The sequence below is a fragment of the Peromyscus maniculatus genome, chromosome 7 (genome assembly GCF_049852395.1).
Source record: "Peromyscus maniculatus bairdii isolate BWxNUB_F1_BW_parent chromosome 7, HU_Pman_BW_mat_3.1, whole genome shotgun sequence".
Taxonomy (NCBI): domain Eukaryota; kingdom Metazoa; phylum Chordata; class Mammalia; order Rodentia; family Cricetidae; genus Peromyscus; species Peromyscus maniculatus.
The window spans coordinates 7439720-7456907 of record NC_134858.1 but is presented as its reverse complement, the minus strand read 5'-3'; the positions used below and the strand labels follow the sequence as shown (position 1 = coordinate 7456907).

Below are 17188 nucleotides of genomic sequence, written 5' to 3'. Positions count from 1 at the left end.
CATCTGATTCCAGCTTTTAGGTACATATGTGTGTCTGTAGTTGTTATATTCTCCTTTGCCCCAGGTAGCACAATGCTAAAGCTATGAGGGTCACTTTCCTGTGTATAGAAAAGACAGAGTTTATTTGCTAGGGTGGCCTTGGCTTTGAGCATTCATGACAGATCATAGACTGTCTCCACAGACCAGGGGAACCATTTTGTGTGTGTCTGTAGTGTGTGTAGTGTGAATACAGGTTAACTGATTTATTCATCTATATGCAAATTTGAAAATTTTAGTTTCTTAAATATAAGTTAGTACTTTTAAAAAAATATTTCTCAAGTTCTGATATATATCACCTTTTATAGAGTAGAGATGTAGCCTGAACATGTGGCTGCAAACTATGACATAATACAGGATTATGATTTGTGATTTAAACATTCTGACTAAAATCTCAACCCCACGTAGACAAACTCAAAGCAGAAAGTGAATGGCTGAGATCCTCAAGTAATACTCAATCTCAGTTTTCCTTTTTCCCTCCTTCCTAGGTAAGGCAGTATCTCACAATGCAGCCCTGGCTAGCCCGGCATTTGTTATGTAGACAAGGTTGGCCTGAAATTCATAGGAATCCACCTGTCTCTGCCCCCTAAGTAAGTACTAAGAGTAACGATATGTGTCACCATGTCTGGGCAAAGCAAGTACTTCTTACTGTTTAAATGGATTTTTCCCCAAAGTAGTTAATAATCCAATGACAGCAAATAACATTCACAGCAAATATAGTTAAAACATTTAACAAATGAAATAATCACTACCTTGATTGAAAATAAGCCATCTGGGGGAAGAAAGCAATGTGGCTCATTCCAGCCACAGAGAAACACTGGACTTTAAAAAAACAGCTGCGCATCTCCACATGTCTAACAGCACTTCACAAACAGCAGCCTTCACACTTCACAGCCCTGGTGAGTCCCTACCCCATGCTGCATCAATAGCTCTCCTATGGAGTGTTTCAGAATTCTTTTGTTTAGCTTAAAATTATGTTTGGGATTTCTTTGAGCCCCTTAACACTGAAGTGCTAGAATTAATCTAGAAATAGAGTAAAACCCATTCATCAAAGTGGATACAAGGTTAATGTCGTATATTAAAATGTAAAACAATGAATTAAAATTCGTACTCTTTTCTGGTTTCTTGGGGGAAAGGAGCATGAAGGAACCAAGTGGTTACCCCTCCCTCGGTTTGGCTAATCCTTCCTGTGTTATGAGCATCTTCAAGAGCGGAAGCAAGGCACTGTGAACCTGTGAAGTTCAGATTCATGGCATGTTCTTTCCCCCATGTTGTAAATAAATATTATTATCATGAAAAATAAATAAGTGATTTCAATTCTAAAGTTATCTTTGTTAACTTACAGCTTCTAAACACAGCAACAGGTTCACATAATAGACTTTGGGGAAAGACACATCTATTTGTGTGTTTTATATAATTTTATTAAATTCTAAGTAATATATAACAGAACTTTCAAATATTATAAACATGTACAATGAAAGACTGGATTGGTTTTTATTATAGCAGTTCAATTTTGAAAGTAAGAAAACAGTGATCTAAATAATATATATAATTCTCATCTAATTATGACAGTAATTTTTTAATCATAAATAGAAATATGTATTGCTCCCTCCAAGTCCATAAAATAATGATTTTTAGTATCACTTTTAATGTGTCAAATATTTCTAAATATACTATTTAAATATTACTTTTTAAATTTTAAATAAATTTAGCAGTTCTTAAACATAGGAATTCTCCTAACTCCAGCTACTGCAGTAGCTGGGCTTATGGGAGTATACCCCCAGACCAGGCTTCTGGAGTAGCTGGGATTATAGGAGTATACCTACAGACCTGGCTTCTGGAGTTGGTGGGATTACAGAATGAACATCCAGACCAGGCTCCTATTTAAAAGTTCTAAGTGATTATGCAGACTATATTTGTCTAAATGTATATAATAATACTGTAACTAATTACTTTTACTGAAATGAAATTAATTTTGATTTCCAGAAGCTGGAATACATGTGTTTTGAGAAAAACAAAATATTTCATAAACATAGTATTTGCTTTTCACATCTTATCAAATTAGACAAAGACTGTTTGACTAAATCCATTCTGCGAGGGAAAAATAAAATAAAAAAGGCCAAATACTTTATTGTAGAATATAAAACTTTCCTCTAGCTGAAAGAACATTATAACCTACAGTACAAAACACAGATATATGATGACATTTAAGGTCATCACTATCAAATTTAATCAGATTTGTGGCATTTTCAACCTTAGTTGTAATATTGGAGGCATTTTTTTTTTCTAGAATGTGCTAACTACCTCTTGAAATACTGGTTGTTTTTCTTCTGTAATAATCTGCCCTGTAGCTTTGTGAGGCAGAAAGCAAAACTGGCAAAAGTGAAAAATAAAACGGGGGGAGGGAGGGTAAGGAAGGAGGAAAGCTATTCTCTTGGGGAGGTGTAGGTCAGACGTTGGGGAGCCCCTCATTAGCTTTAGGGCCCATTGTTGGCAGATGTCTTCACCTTTTTGGTCTCTTTCATGTACCAAAATAACAAAAATGTCCTATTGAGTTGCTGTGAGGATGATGACGGTATCTAAACACTTGTGAGACAATGGCTGCCAACCACCAGCCTTGGGTCAGCCACAGTCAAGTGTGGCTACCTTGTAACTCTTCTCCTGAGCTCCACAGTGTGTCTGTTCTAGATCCGGCTTTGGAATCTGTTTCCTTAACATCCAGAGCACGCCTAGCTTCTCTCTTTCTGTTTCTCCCTGTATGTGGTGTGTGTGCGTGTGCATGTGCGTGTGCGTGTACACATGCGTGTGTGTGTGCGTGTGTCTGTGTCTGTGTCTGTGTCTGTTTGAATGCCAGCATGTGTATGCCACAGTGTATGTGTGGAGATTAAAATGACAACCTCCTGTTTTGGTCCTCATCTTCAGCCTTGTTTGACACAGGGCTGGTATCCTTGTTGTGTTTTCCATTATTCCTGCCAGGCCAGCTGGCCTATGTGCTTTGGGGAAATCTCCTGTCTCCACTTGCATATCCTGTAGGACTACTAGGATTACAGACACTCCTGCAAAGCACCTAGCTTTTACTTTGGTTTTGGGCACGCAAAATTCAGGCCCAAGATTATACAGCTGTACACACAGAGCCCTGGCCTAACCTTTATTACCTTCAAAATTCATAACTTCTTTCTTTCTACTTGTGGATTCAGCTCCTGTGACTTTGTTTACCTACATGTATGACCTAATGTGTCAAAGGAAATGCTAATGCTACAGCGTAACTCATTTCTGAAGACCAACAATGTGGGTCATTTCCAGAGCACTTTGTAACTCACTAGATCTCTCAAAAATATTTTGTGAGAGTCAGGGTGAATCTGTATTCAATAAGAACTAATCAGTGTGTTATGAAGTAGTAAATTACAGGTTCCTAAAGCCTTGGGGAAGGGTGTGCACCATCCCCCACTCTTTTTCAGCCACCTGCAGTGAAGGGGCAGAGCTGCATGTCACCTCCCATCTTCTATCACCCTCCCATCTTCTACCATAGTCCTATACACAAATGCTCGCCATTGATTTAGGACTCTCATGGTGATGAATTTTCTGTCTACTGACTATCTACCTGTCTTCAATAACCAGCTGTTCTTGTGCCTTGCTGAATATTTATTTCTGTCTATAGGACATTAATTTTTCCCTCTCACATATATTTCTTCACAATTATCATGATCTCCCATGCAAGACAGACCATGACATTATGGTTAACTAAATATTTGGTTATTAAAAATGCTTTCCTTGGCAAGCCACTCTCACATAACGCATTGCTTCATCGTCTGAGCTTTCACATTCCTTTGTTCCTATTCCCTTTGGCTTTCAGTCAGGCATGTTCAATATTGGGGCTTTAGAGATAGACCAGCAGTTATGAGAACTTCCTATCTTACAGAGGACCCAGGTTCAGTTCTCACTTCATGGCTCACAACCAACTGAAACTCAAGTTCTAGGGGATCCAATGCCCGCTTCCAGCCTAAGCAAGCACTGAACAAGGCATGTGGTGCATACATATATGTAGGCAAACACATCCATACAATAAAAATAAATAAGTCTTAAAAATGAGAAAAATGTTGCATATCCCTATTCTGAAAATCCAAAATTCTCTAAGATCTGTCATACCACAGAGGGAAATTCCATGCTTGCTCTTATGTGATATGTTGTCAAATCACAGACACACTAAGAATACTGAAGAAAATTAGTTCCAAGGGTTTTCAAGACAACTGGGCATGTAAGTGCACTTGCTTCCAGGCTTGCACATAGAGCTCAATCCCTGGAACCCACATAGTGGACGCAGATAACCAACTCTGCAAATGCCCTCTGACCTCTTCATAAGTGCTATTGTAAAGTCACATGTGCACACATGCAAACACTGTTGTTTTAAACTATATGTTTATTAACATTCATAGCAAGAAAACCCTCACTTAAGCTTCAGAGAGTCACAAGCTCTTAAAACCCATAAACCCTCAGCCGATTGTCCTTAGCCAGCCCAATATCTATCGACAACTGGCATATGTTCTTGTGCTGGTCACCTGCACATGAATTACTTCTCCATATTCTGGATGATCAATTACAGTAGTATTGCAGTCAGTCTTCTTAAATAACTTCACTAGTATCTTTTTACCATAGTCACTGGCAATCCCTTGGACAGTTGTCAGGGTCTTCCTGCCATTCCTCTGTTGGATTGTTATATGGATATAATCCTCAGTACCAATGGGAAGCAGGTCATCACCCTTACTTGCATCATTAGTGGGGTAAAAACAGTGGGAAGTTCTGGATAATAGACATATGATAAGATTACTTTTCGTCAGTGGAAACAGCCTGCTTAATGCAGCTGTGGGAGAAGACATGTGGTGGGGGCTGGAGATCTAGCATAGGGAAGTTAGGGGGTTCAACAGGGAGCCAGCTGAGTCCTTCTGACTCAATGACTGGGCCTGACACACTTCTAGTATATGCATTCTGAAAAAAGGATTCTCGGTCTAGAGCCCTTGACCTTTTTAACTACTCTAGTGCAAAAACTCAGCACTACTGACAAATGACATAACTGTAAATGAATATATTTGCATTATGTGAGCATTTCTTTAAATGGAAAGCCAGTGTGGTTCCAATGTGTAAATATAAAAACTATTTAATCTGTATCACCTACAGATTGTTTCCTGGAATAAAGACCATCCCTGGGCAGGCTCTGGGGATGGCTGTGAGCCAGCAGGATTTCCAGCTCCAGATGCTGGCAGCCCACCTGACTTCTCCCTCTGAACATGACTTTAGATGCTTTCCTTCCTAGCCATTCCAGGAGTGGATTATAACCTCCCCTGAGCCACAAATACACTCTGTAGTAATCCAGCCACAGCCATGGTCAGTACAAAAGACACACCTCACTGCAAAAAGGATGAGGCATCATAGTGTGAGCCATATATGAGTGACCCTGGTTTATGAACATGGAATCCGTTTGCCTTCAAATAACATGATCCACCCATTTACATGAAACTCTCAGTCACAAAACAGAATGCAGTCATGGGAACACCAGGCAGGCAGGTGAGAGAAGGTTTCATGTCACTGGTGCCAGATGTTCCCTGAGGATATTCTGAACTTCTGGGCTGGAGAAAGCTTTTTATTTGCTAAGAATACACTCTGAAACCTAAAGGTGAGGTCAGAGGATGTCAGGTCAAAGGTCACAGGGTGTGAGGTTGAACAAATATGGTTCTGATCAATCAGACTTGTGGAATAATCAACAAAGGTGTGTGTATGTGTGTGTTTGTGTGTGTGTGTGTGTGTGTGTGTGTGTGTGTGTGTGTGTGTGGGAAATTTATACATACTATCATTCTCTACATGACAACTATAAAATTATATTTCTGTATTTCTAGAAGTGACAGTTTCACAGAAATAAAATGATATTTTCTCAAATATCAGATAGGAAGAAATAAATCAATGTGTATTGCATTTTACCGGAAAGGAAGAGAAATTAACTACTATATTAGTATATTGGTAAGAAATGACACCCTTTAGACAATACTTAATTCACAAATCTCAAATCCCATAGATCAGGCTACTTGGCACAATTCATGTATGCCACCCATAAAATCTTTAAATAAAAAAGGCCTGCAAACATCCTCTGTAGCTAGAGTTTTCCTGCCTTGCCCAAAGTCAGGACAAATCTTTGTCACCCTCCAGTCCCACAGCTGTTCAGACCCAACCAAGTAAACACAGAGACTTATATTGCTTACAAACTGTATGGCCGTGGCAGGCTTCTTGCTAACTGTTCTTATAGTTTAAATTAATCCATTTCCATAAATCTATACCTTGCCATGTGGCTTGTGGCTCACCGGCATCTTCACGTGCTGCTTGTCATGGCGGCGCCTGGCAGTGACTCCCTTTCCCTTCCTGTTCCCTTAGTTCTCCTCTCTGTTAGTCCTGCCTATACTTCCTGCCTAGCCACTGGCCAACCAGTGTTTTATTTATCGACCAGTCAGAGCAATTTGACATACAGACCATCCCACAGTAATCCTAAGTGTTTCTCAGTCCTGCCTGGCCCTGAGGTCCCGCAGCTGCTTATAAAATAATCACTCAGAGGCTTATATTAATTACAAACTCTATGGCCTGTGGCTTCAGCTTCTTGCTAGCTAGCTCTTTCTTCTTAAATTAATCCATTCCTATTCATCTATATGTTGCCATGTGGCTGTGGCTTAACCCGTCTGCTAGCATCTTGTTACTATTTGGACAGTGGTTGGCATCTCTCTCCACTCCACCCTTCTTCTCTTTGTATCTCTGCTTGGATTTCCCACCTGGCTGTAAGCTTTCTTGCTGTAGGTCAAAACAGCTTTATTTATTATCCAATGGGAGCCACACATATTCACAGCATACAGAAAGACATCCCACAGCACCTAAGTGGTTACAATTTAGAGAGAGGTAATTTTGAAAGCTTTATTTATTCATTTATTTACTGTGTATATGCACTATCTATGTGCTGTGGTGTGTGTATGGAGGTCAGAGGACAGCTGTGTGTTTCTGTCTTACAAAACCCCTCATATTCCTCTGACTTCCTCGCTTCCTGCCATTGACCAAGGGCACTGTAAACTTCCATTCAGAACCATGCATATGGGCTTTTACAGCAGTTTCACCAGTTATTGATGAAACTTGGAAACAAAGTCATTTCAGCAGTGGAGTAGGTGAAGATATGCTGGTTCATCCTGACTACTGGATGTTGAAAGAAAAGAAGAGATTGATGAAATCCCAACACACGTGACTAGATGAAAGAGAACAGTCTGAGAGGCTACATGCTGTCCCCTTCCAGCTAAAACATTTCTGAAAAGTCAAAGCTTGGAGATAGGAAATGGATCAGTGCTTCCTGGAAAGCCCGGAAGAGATAGATAAATAGGTGGAAAATAGGACCTTTAAGGCAGTGAGACTATTCTGTGTGATGCCCCAGTGATGGATGAATGTTATTACCTGGTTTTAAAAAGCCAGGCATGTACAGTGACAATGATGTGCACATCTTTTGTAAACTATGGTGCTTGGGAGACAATGAGCATGAACATAGGTTCATCATTTGTAGTGAGTGTGTAAGAGACTGTGGAATGGACATGGATAATGGGACAATGCATGAGTGGGGACAAGAAAACACAGAAACACAAACTTATTTGTGAATCAAACTTTTTTTGTTAAGAGATTTTCTATTCATTTTACATATCAACCACAGATTCCCCTGTCCTCCCTCCTCCCGCTCCCCGGCCTTCCCACCCAACCCAGCCCCCATTCCCACGTCCTCCAAGGCAAGGTCTCCCATGGGGAGTCAGCAAAGCCTGGTATATTCCCTTGAGGCAAAAAATAAAGATTATTAAAAATTGTGCTAAAGGATTTGTAAGATGGCTTGGCAAAGAAGGCAATTGCCACCATGCACATGACCTGCCTTTAATTCCTGGAACCAAAATGATGGAAGAAAAGAATTGATTATTGTTATTCTCTGACTTGACACACATACATACATATACAGACAGGTGGACAGACACACATATACACACAGAAAGAAGACAGACAGACACACATACACACACAGAAGACATGCAGACAGGCTGACACATACACACACACTAAATAATTTTTAATACCATAGCATTTCAAAATAAATGAAAGTTTCTGGATTGATCACAGTGATAGAAATAAATTCAAAAGAATGAATATACAAAGAAACAACCAAGTTTGTCTTAATGATAATAATAATGCTGTTACCACCATGATGGTAATGCTAACGGTGGCTGAGGACTATCTGATTTCTGTGCAATGGATCTTGTCAATTAGTGAAGTCACTGTGGTAGTTTTAGTGATCATTGCCATAGCAAATAGAATTCTGAAGTGTTCACAGGGCTATCAGCTCTCATTGTACAGACCTTTTTGTCTCTGCTCTTTCATCCTTTTCCTATGACGTTTCCAAACTGGAAATATATTTCCCAGGAACCCTTGTACTTGTTTACCTCAGCACTCTGCTTTTCAGCAAGAAGCTCCATGTAGTAATGAACATTCATGGCTAGATATAAAATCTTGTGAGAAGAGACTAACCTCTGTAGACTAACCCTCATTCCAGGAAGACATCCTATGTATACAGAGGAAACTAATGTTCTTATCTCTAAAAACATACTTAGAATAACAAGTAAGCACAAACAAGACTTGGTAAGTTCCTTTAGTTCATATTCATCAGGCTATGATTATGTGGAATGAGTTTGTTTTTCTTCTAATTGGTAAGATATCTTAAAGGATATACAGGAATTCAAAGTTGGTTTGCGTCATTAGCTAAAAACATAAAACTGGAGCAAAGATCATAATAAGGATTAATCTCTGACACAGCATTTAAAGATTTCCATTTGGGTTCATTTGGTGAATGTATCCAACATCCTACAGAAATGGCATTACTGTTAAATATAAGGTTATGGTGGGGTATAAATAATCCCATTTCTTTTGCTACCATAACTAGTATTCCATGCCAGCATTGTCTCCTCCAGGTAAAGTGATCTTGAATGTATATCATCTTGAGCTTAATAATTCAGCTAACAAAATTAATGGAGAGAAACCCTACTCTAGAGGAGACAGAATAACAGTAGCACATCATCACTTAAAATGACTATACTCACAGAAGCATGGATGCACACATACACAGAGTGTGTAAGAGAGATAGAGTCAGTGAGACAGAGACAGGGAGATACAGAGAGAGAGTTAGAGAGACAAAGATAGAGAGGCAGAGAGACAGAGATAAGGAGACACATAGAAAGGCAGAGACAGAGACAGAGACAAAGCTAGAAAGAGACACAGAGAAACAGAGACAGAGAGATGCACAGAGAAAAAATTACACAGGAACAGAATAGAGAATGGCATAGGAGGAATACTGGGGTATTCAGGGAGGTCCCCCACCCAGTGACATAAAATTTAGACAGGTGTTGGCTCTTGAAGTTTGACAGAATGTTTTAAAAATTTTGTGCATATTATCAGTACATCTCATTATTAAAACTGAATAATGTGGACATTTATATATCTGTGAAACTTTAGTAAGATTTACCATTGCTTTGCCTCTATTCTGATAGTTTTTTTTTAAATCATTAATGGTCATTTATTACAGGAGAAAGAAATAGCTCAGGAGGTCTCTTCCCTGGCATTAAATCCTGTGGAGGAGCCCACACATTCATCAGCTATAGTTCCACTCTGAGATGTTCAAACCAGGGAAAGGAAGCTGCCCTGCCCTGATGAGACTCCAGGGCTTCATCAACTACAGAAGTGATCAGCTGCATGTGGCTAACTGAGGACTAAATGAAAGGCCTTAGTCTTCAGAAGCCTGTGCTCACTCTGTATTCAAAGTCTACCTCCAAAGCAACACAACTGCAGGGTCTTCTGGTTCCCTACAGGCCGCAACTTGCCATCAGAGCTTACACAGACCACATTCTAAATGCATCCATTTGTCTAACATGTTTAATGGCACAGCTCTATCCTTCGAACTGTGCCTTTTATCTTAATTGGAATAAATAACTATTTCACAATTGCCAACCCGCTTCAGATCTTTAGTTTAAAAGGTGAAGAAAATCTTGTTACTTTGTGGTAATGATGTCCAAGAAGCTGGTGTAACTTTAATGCGTGAAGAAAAACATGTCAGGGACTTTGAAAAAGAGAAAAAAAAAAAAGGAAAAAAATCATGTGCTTTGGAATACAAGAGTTTTATACATGTTTTCCAGCCTGTGAGCGTTAGACACTCTGTGAGAATTAGCTTATCAGAGAGGGACAAGTTAAAGAGAGCCAAGGAGGGAACCACGCGCTGGGCACACTCCCACGGGTGGCCCTCATACCCACTTTTCCTTTGCTATATGCAGTGCTTTTTTTCTCCGTTTGCTTGTTTGTTTTGCAGAGGGTATATATCTCAAGCTAAGACACAATATAAATGAAATGTTGTGCTTTACTAAGAGTGACACCTCTTCTTCATACATTTAGAGATTCTAGGTGCTTGACTTTATATCTTTGCTTGTAAATAATAATCATTTTCAAAAGTGGCTTTTTCAATTGAGAATAAGATATAACATTTTTGGGTTTTTTTTTTTTTGAGACAGTGTTTCTCTGGGTAGCCTTGGAGCTTTTCCTGGAACTCACTCTGTTGTAGCCCAGGCTGCCCTTGAACTACCTTTGCCTCCCAAGTGCTGGAATTAAAGGCATGCGCCACCACTGCCTGGCTAGAGAATAAGATATAATCTTAAAATTAAAGTATTAATTCTTGTTTCTGTACTATAGTTATTAAAATGCTCACACATATATACCTCTAGTATCTTTCATTAAATGATGACATCACCTGCTATGAACAAGCCATTTGCCATGGACTGTATCATGAAGACAGGCTGCTTGTTGGAATTAGCAAGTGTGTGCTATGACTGGCTGACTCACACAAAGGCCATGGTATAACACAGCATAAAACTTGCACATTGTTCTGATGAAGATGAAGGATTGCTTGTCATACAGAGCTCAACCCTCTAGAAAGACTACTTGATATTGAGGCTAGAGAAGAAACTGAAAGGAATGATGTTTATTTCAAGCGAACAGTTGATAAGATAATCAAAAAATTAAGAAATAATTGATAAGGCCTGATCTAAGGTAGTAATGGCAATGAGAAACTTCAGGGAAAAGCACAAACATGGAATAATTAGGAGACCTGGGAAGGAAGAGAACATAGTTTCCTGGGGTAAATGTGTGACTTGTAGACTCACACACTAAGAGCAGAGGGGGGAGAATAATTCAAAGATAGGGCCAATTCTCCTTTAACACTTGAGTTTACTATACACAGCATGACTGATTGTAAAGGACCTGGGAAACTTTTAATGTACCAGATGATCAGTACACTCTGGTGACAGAGATAAGAGCCACTGCAGAGTTATATACGTTCATGAAATGACAACAGAATTATCCACCCAGCTATCATTGAGAGGCAAAAGTTGAGGATAAGGCCAAACACTGAGTAGGTTACATTTGAGGCATAATGAAAGACAAGACACACACACAAAAACAATTTGTAAAAAATTACTTAATGAAAATGGATTAACAACGTGCTTATTTAACTATTTTAGAAATTATAAATTCCTTTGGAAATGTAGCAGAAATTTACACTCCTAGCAAGCTCATTTTCTGTACTTGCTTAACGAGGAGACTTTTGAAAAAAAATCATTCAGAGATTTGTGTGTGTAATGAAGATGCATTGTATGTAAGCACAACACACACCCATGTGTGCCCATATACAAACATACATATGAATATGCACACACACACAAACACACACACCCTTGAATGTACTCAATTATATACACACTTATGTTTATATTCTTCCTATTCTGGCCATGGAGCTTTGGTTTTGTTTTAATTTTTTTAAATATATTCTATTTAACCTAGGGTGTCCATAAGTGAGCTTTGGCTGATTGGCTGGGCCAATGATTCTGGTGTACTGTTGTTCTCAGTCCCCTTCATGAGCATATGCACATGGGTGAGGTCCAGGTTAAGTCAACTCTGAAGGAAGAAGACATTAACTTGATGCGAATCATCCAGAATGGCCTTAAATTACCCTGTATTTGTTTAACATTTAGTTTAATGGACATTTGAATTCCCTCTTCAGTGGTTTCTTGCATAAACTTAAACCACTAATGTAGTCCAGCGTTCACTGACCCTGAGATGCTGTTATCACAGTGTAACTTACTTTATTTTCAGCAGCAAGGGGATGTCCATAGAACAATAGAATACAGACAAATCGTTTCAGATTTGAGAGTATTGGAGAGGTTGTCAGCAGTAGAGAACACTTGCTGTTCTTGCAGAGGACCTGGTTTGCTTCACAGTAATCACATGGTGGCTCACAACCATCCTAAACTCCAGTTCAAGGGAAGTGGCTTCTTCTATACTTCATGGGCGCCAGGATTACATGCAGTGCACATACATACATACATACAGGCAAAGCTCTCATATGCATAAGATGAAAATAAATTAATCCATGTCTATATGTAACCTGATAGCCCAAAGTTATTCAGTCAGTCATTCAAGTTTCCACTCAATAAATAAATGAAGTATTTTATATTTTTAAAATAATGTCATCACTTCTTGTATGAAATTAAGCACACTTGATTTGGAAACACATTAAGTGTTTTATATGAAATGTATCTTTTAAATTCTCCAAGATAATACCTTCATATGTAAAATGGGTCTTAATTAAGGTTTCTTTTTAGTACTTTAAGCATTTCATATGAAAACATGAGAATTGATGAATGGGCACTTTGTGGCATCTGGGTTTTTTTTTTGTGATTACACGAACTTTTCTTTTTTCCCTATGTCCCCTACATAGAGATTGGCATACAAGTCTGATTCTGCTTTCTAATAAACCACAGACCCCTTGGGGACAGGAGAAATAGTCCACTGCCCTCAGAATTCCCAGCAGATGAGGAAAAAATGTTTGTAGAAAGCAATAGGACAAGACGGGACATTTTGCCACTCTTTAAGCCTCCCCTCTGATGCTGGTTGATTCTCAATTTACTAGCATGCTCTCTTTCAGACTTCTCTGCCTTCCAACAGTTTTTGTTTTCTACTCTCTCAATATCCCCTCAGCAATGCTGTTGAAATAAGTTGCTTAGAAAGAAACACTTATTTCACATTAAAATCGGGTGAGCATTTACTATTTATTTGTTCATTTGTCTTACAAGCAGACCAGAGATTCCCCCTCCCTCATCTCCTCCCAGTCCCTCTCCTCCACCTTCCCTCTGCTCCCCACTCCCAGTCCACTCTTCCTCCTTTTCTGTTCAGGAAAGATCAGGTCTCCCATGACCCTCAGCACAAACATGGCATATCAAGTAAGACTAAGCAACTCCCTTGTATTAAGGCTGGATAAGGCAAACCAGTATGAGGTATAGAGTCCCAAAACCAACAAGAGTCAGAGATAGCCTCTGCTTTCACTCCCACAAAGACCAAGCTACACACTGCAACGCATATGCCGAGGGCCTAGGTCAGTCCCACGCAGGCTCCCTGGTTGTCAGTTCAGTCTCTGTGAGCCCGTATGAGCCTAAGTTAATTTATCCTGTGGGTTTTCTTATAGTGTCCTTGACCACAATTACCCTGAAATCCAAACCTCAGATTCAACAAAGAAGGAGAATTACAGACCAATTTCTCTCATGAACATTGATGCAAAAATACTTAGCAAAATACTCAAAAACCGAATCCAAGAACACATCAGAAAGATCATCCACCATGATCAAGTAGGCTTCATTCCAGAGGGGCATGGATGGTTCAATGTATGAAAATCTGTCAATGTAATCCACCATACAAATGAACTAAAAAAAAAAAAAATCACATGATCATCTCATTAGCTGCTGAAAAAGCCTTTGACAAATTCTAATACCTCTTCATGATAAAAAGTCATGTGAAGATCAAATATACAAGGGGCACACCTAAACATAATTTTCTGCTTTTTAAGAGATGTATTTTATTTTTATTTATTTTATTTTATTTTATTTATAGGTGTCTGATGTGTATGTGTGGGTATCCACAGAGGTCAGAATGGATTATTGGATCCCTTTTTGTTGGGGTTCCAGGTGACTGTGAGTCACCTGATGTGGGGACTTGGAGCTGAACTCTAGTCCTCTAGTAGAGCAGTAAGTTCTCTTAACTAATGAATCACCTTTCTAGCTCTGTTTCTAGTTCAGAATAGCCTCAAACTCATACCATATTCTACCAGCACATACTAGCACTGTCCCATTCCCTGCTTTCATGTGGTGTTCTGCTGAAGATTCCCCTTAAAAGAATGACATATGACATGAAGTACCGAATCGCTGAGAGCATGAAGAGCCATGCAGCTTTCTGGGGCCAGGGTATTGATCATCAGTAGCTATGCTCTGTTGTGTATTAGTTCCAGGGGAAAGAGCTGTTACACTTGCTAATTTTTGAAAATAGTATGATGTGCAGAGAACAGGTTTCCTTGAGATTTTAAGGAATTTTCCATAACATATCTTTTGAATAATCCCCTTATCATTTTGGAAGGAAGCCCAAGTAGCAATATTGGAGAGCTGGCAGGGTTTCCCAAGTGAAGATAATTCCAGCAGCCTTGGGGAGACTTTCTGATATTCCTAAATACACCTCTCTGTTTCTTTAAACATTGACACTGCAGGTTGGGAGATGTTGAACTTATGTTCTTCTTTCAGTCCCCAAGTATCACAGGCTTTTCAGCTTGTGTTTCTTTGAGTTTTTACAGTGATATAAAACTTGCTGTTGGTCCAGGTCTCTGAGAATACAGGTCTCAGTGAAACGAGACAAGATCTTTTGCTTGCACCCAGGTAGAATTCTGTGAGCCTCATCAACAAGAGCATTCTTCCAAATACAAGGTCACTGGTCCATAAGTGAATGACACTCTCCAGAACAGGGCAGCAACTGCCTAGGCTGGCTTCTGTGTGGTTTATGACTGTGTCTTCTTTTTTTTTTTCAATGTCATGTCAGATCAGGTAGAGTGGATTCTGTTTGTGTTTGGCTGAACAGCAGGAGGGGCGCCTTCCGGCAGGCCGCTGCATAATGCATCCTGGCAGGCTCTCTGAGTATTGCTGACAGCTTCAGTATTTGTTATTGGTGGCTCATCTTGGACATTCTGAGGCATGAATCTGACTGGTGTGGCCTGTCCCTACTTTCATCCTCCTACGGTCAGTAAGGTGCTCTGGGGACCTTGCTCAGGACAGAACTAAAAAGGAAAATTCTTCCCAAATAAGTTCAACAAAAAAAAAAAAAAAAAAAAGGAAAGGAAAAATCGATAGCTTTCTTCACTTGTACAGTATCTCTATAAGTAACACCTTGACTCTGCTGAAATGAAGGCTGCGTCACACTCCTCTTATATTCACCTTTGCAGGTAACATTGTCTCCAACTTATTCTGAGCTTCCAGGGTTGCTATTTAAGTAAAAATCTGTTTCTTAAATGATACTGAAATAAGTAAATGGATCAAAAAAGAGACTTCTGTTGACTTTCATACTTAAAGACTGGCTTTCTCATTTCAGGTTTCTGACACATATTCTATTTTGTTTACATGAAAGTCAGAATGTTACCATAATTAAGTAAATACACAGAATCCAGTAAGAATTAATTATGAATTCAATTTTAACATTACTGTTATTGGCTTCATAATGATAAGTCTATAGGTCTACTCAATAAAATAAACGTGATCCCAGCAGAACACTAGGTTATGTGCAGAAGTAAAATGCCTGTCAAGGGAACGGTCATACTACAGAAGAGAGAAGATCAGATGTTTCCTACTACATGGAAACCCACCCTTACAACTCCACAGGTAGGCGGTAGAGATGGGAAGGTTGAGAGCTTGTTAGAGAGTCAGTCTACACAAATGAGTGAACTCTGGGTTCAGTGAGAAATCTTGACTCACAAAATAGATGAGAGGTGTTGGGTGCTGGGAAGGTAGTTCAATAGTAAGGACATGCATTCTGAAGAACAAGAATCTGACTTCAAATCCCCAGTACCCACATAAAAATGCATGCATAAATGCATGTGCCTGCAACCGCAGCATTGTGGAATAGAGGAACCCAACAGCTAGCTAACTAGCAGCCTAGAGAACACTGTGAGCTTCTAACTCAGGGAAAGATCTTACCTCAAAATGATAAGACATCCCGCCTTGTCCTGTGCACAGGTACCCTTGTTTGTATGTGTTCCATATTAACTTGCGGGCACCACACCACAACAAGGTAGGGAGCCACAGAGGAAGATGCTTGAAGTCTATCTCTGGCCTTTCTATGCCTACACATAAATGAATACCCACATTTACACACATGATAATCACACACACACACACACACACACACACACACACACACACACACACACACAATTACAAAGTATCATTTAAATGTCAAAGTAAAATATGGCACCCAGTATGTGGCAATGTCTTAATCAGTATCACTCTACTGTTTTCACCCCTCTTCTTAATAAGAAATATTTCATATGATTCTTAGAATACATTTCACAATGAAAGAATAACTCAAAATAATAATCATCCTACTATATACAATGTAGCCTAACATTTTCTTTCCCCCATTGTCTGAAATTAAATTTTAAAATAAGGTAATTTGGAGAATAGCACATTATATTAATTTATTTTTTATGATTCATTTTATTTTTATTTCATTTTCATGTGTGTTTTGCCTGCATGAATGCTTGTGAACCATGTGCATACAGTATCTATAAAATCCAGAAGAGGGCATCAAATTCCCTGGAATTAGAGTTACAGAAGGTTGTGAGCTGGGAATCAAATCTGGGTCCTCTGGAAAAGCAGTCAGTGCTCTTAAGGGCTGAGCCACCTCTCCAGTTCACATTCTAGCACTTTCTTGACCATCAAATGGATTGTGATATGCAGCTTTTGCTCATCTAAAACATATAATGTATGTTGAGACTGTGACTATAGGAAACTCAGAACAATATTTTTTTATATCTGAACATTTAGGTTTGCTGTGATGCTTTCTCTCATTCTATTTTAGATGTTTAAAAACATGGACAGCAAAATCATTTAAATATTCCAGTCATTATCTATTTTTCTTCTGTCATTGTTCCACTAAATATAAATATAGTATGTTTTCTATTTTAGAGTTTGAAGCC

The 17188-nt window shown here is 39.1% G+C and overlaps 1 protein-coding gene across 1 annotated transcript in view; it reads left to right on the top strand.

Moving 5' to 3' along the window:
- Positions 1–17188, top strand: part of Cntn5 (contactin 5) — a 1160177-nt gene that overhangs the window by 414750 nt on the left and 728239 nt on the right. The window lies entirely within an intron of this gene.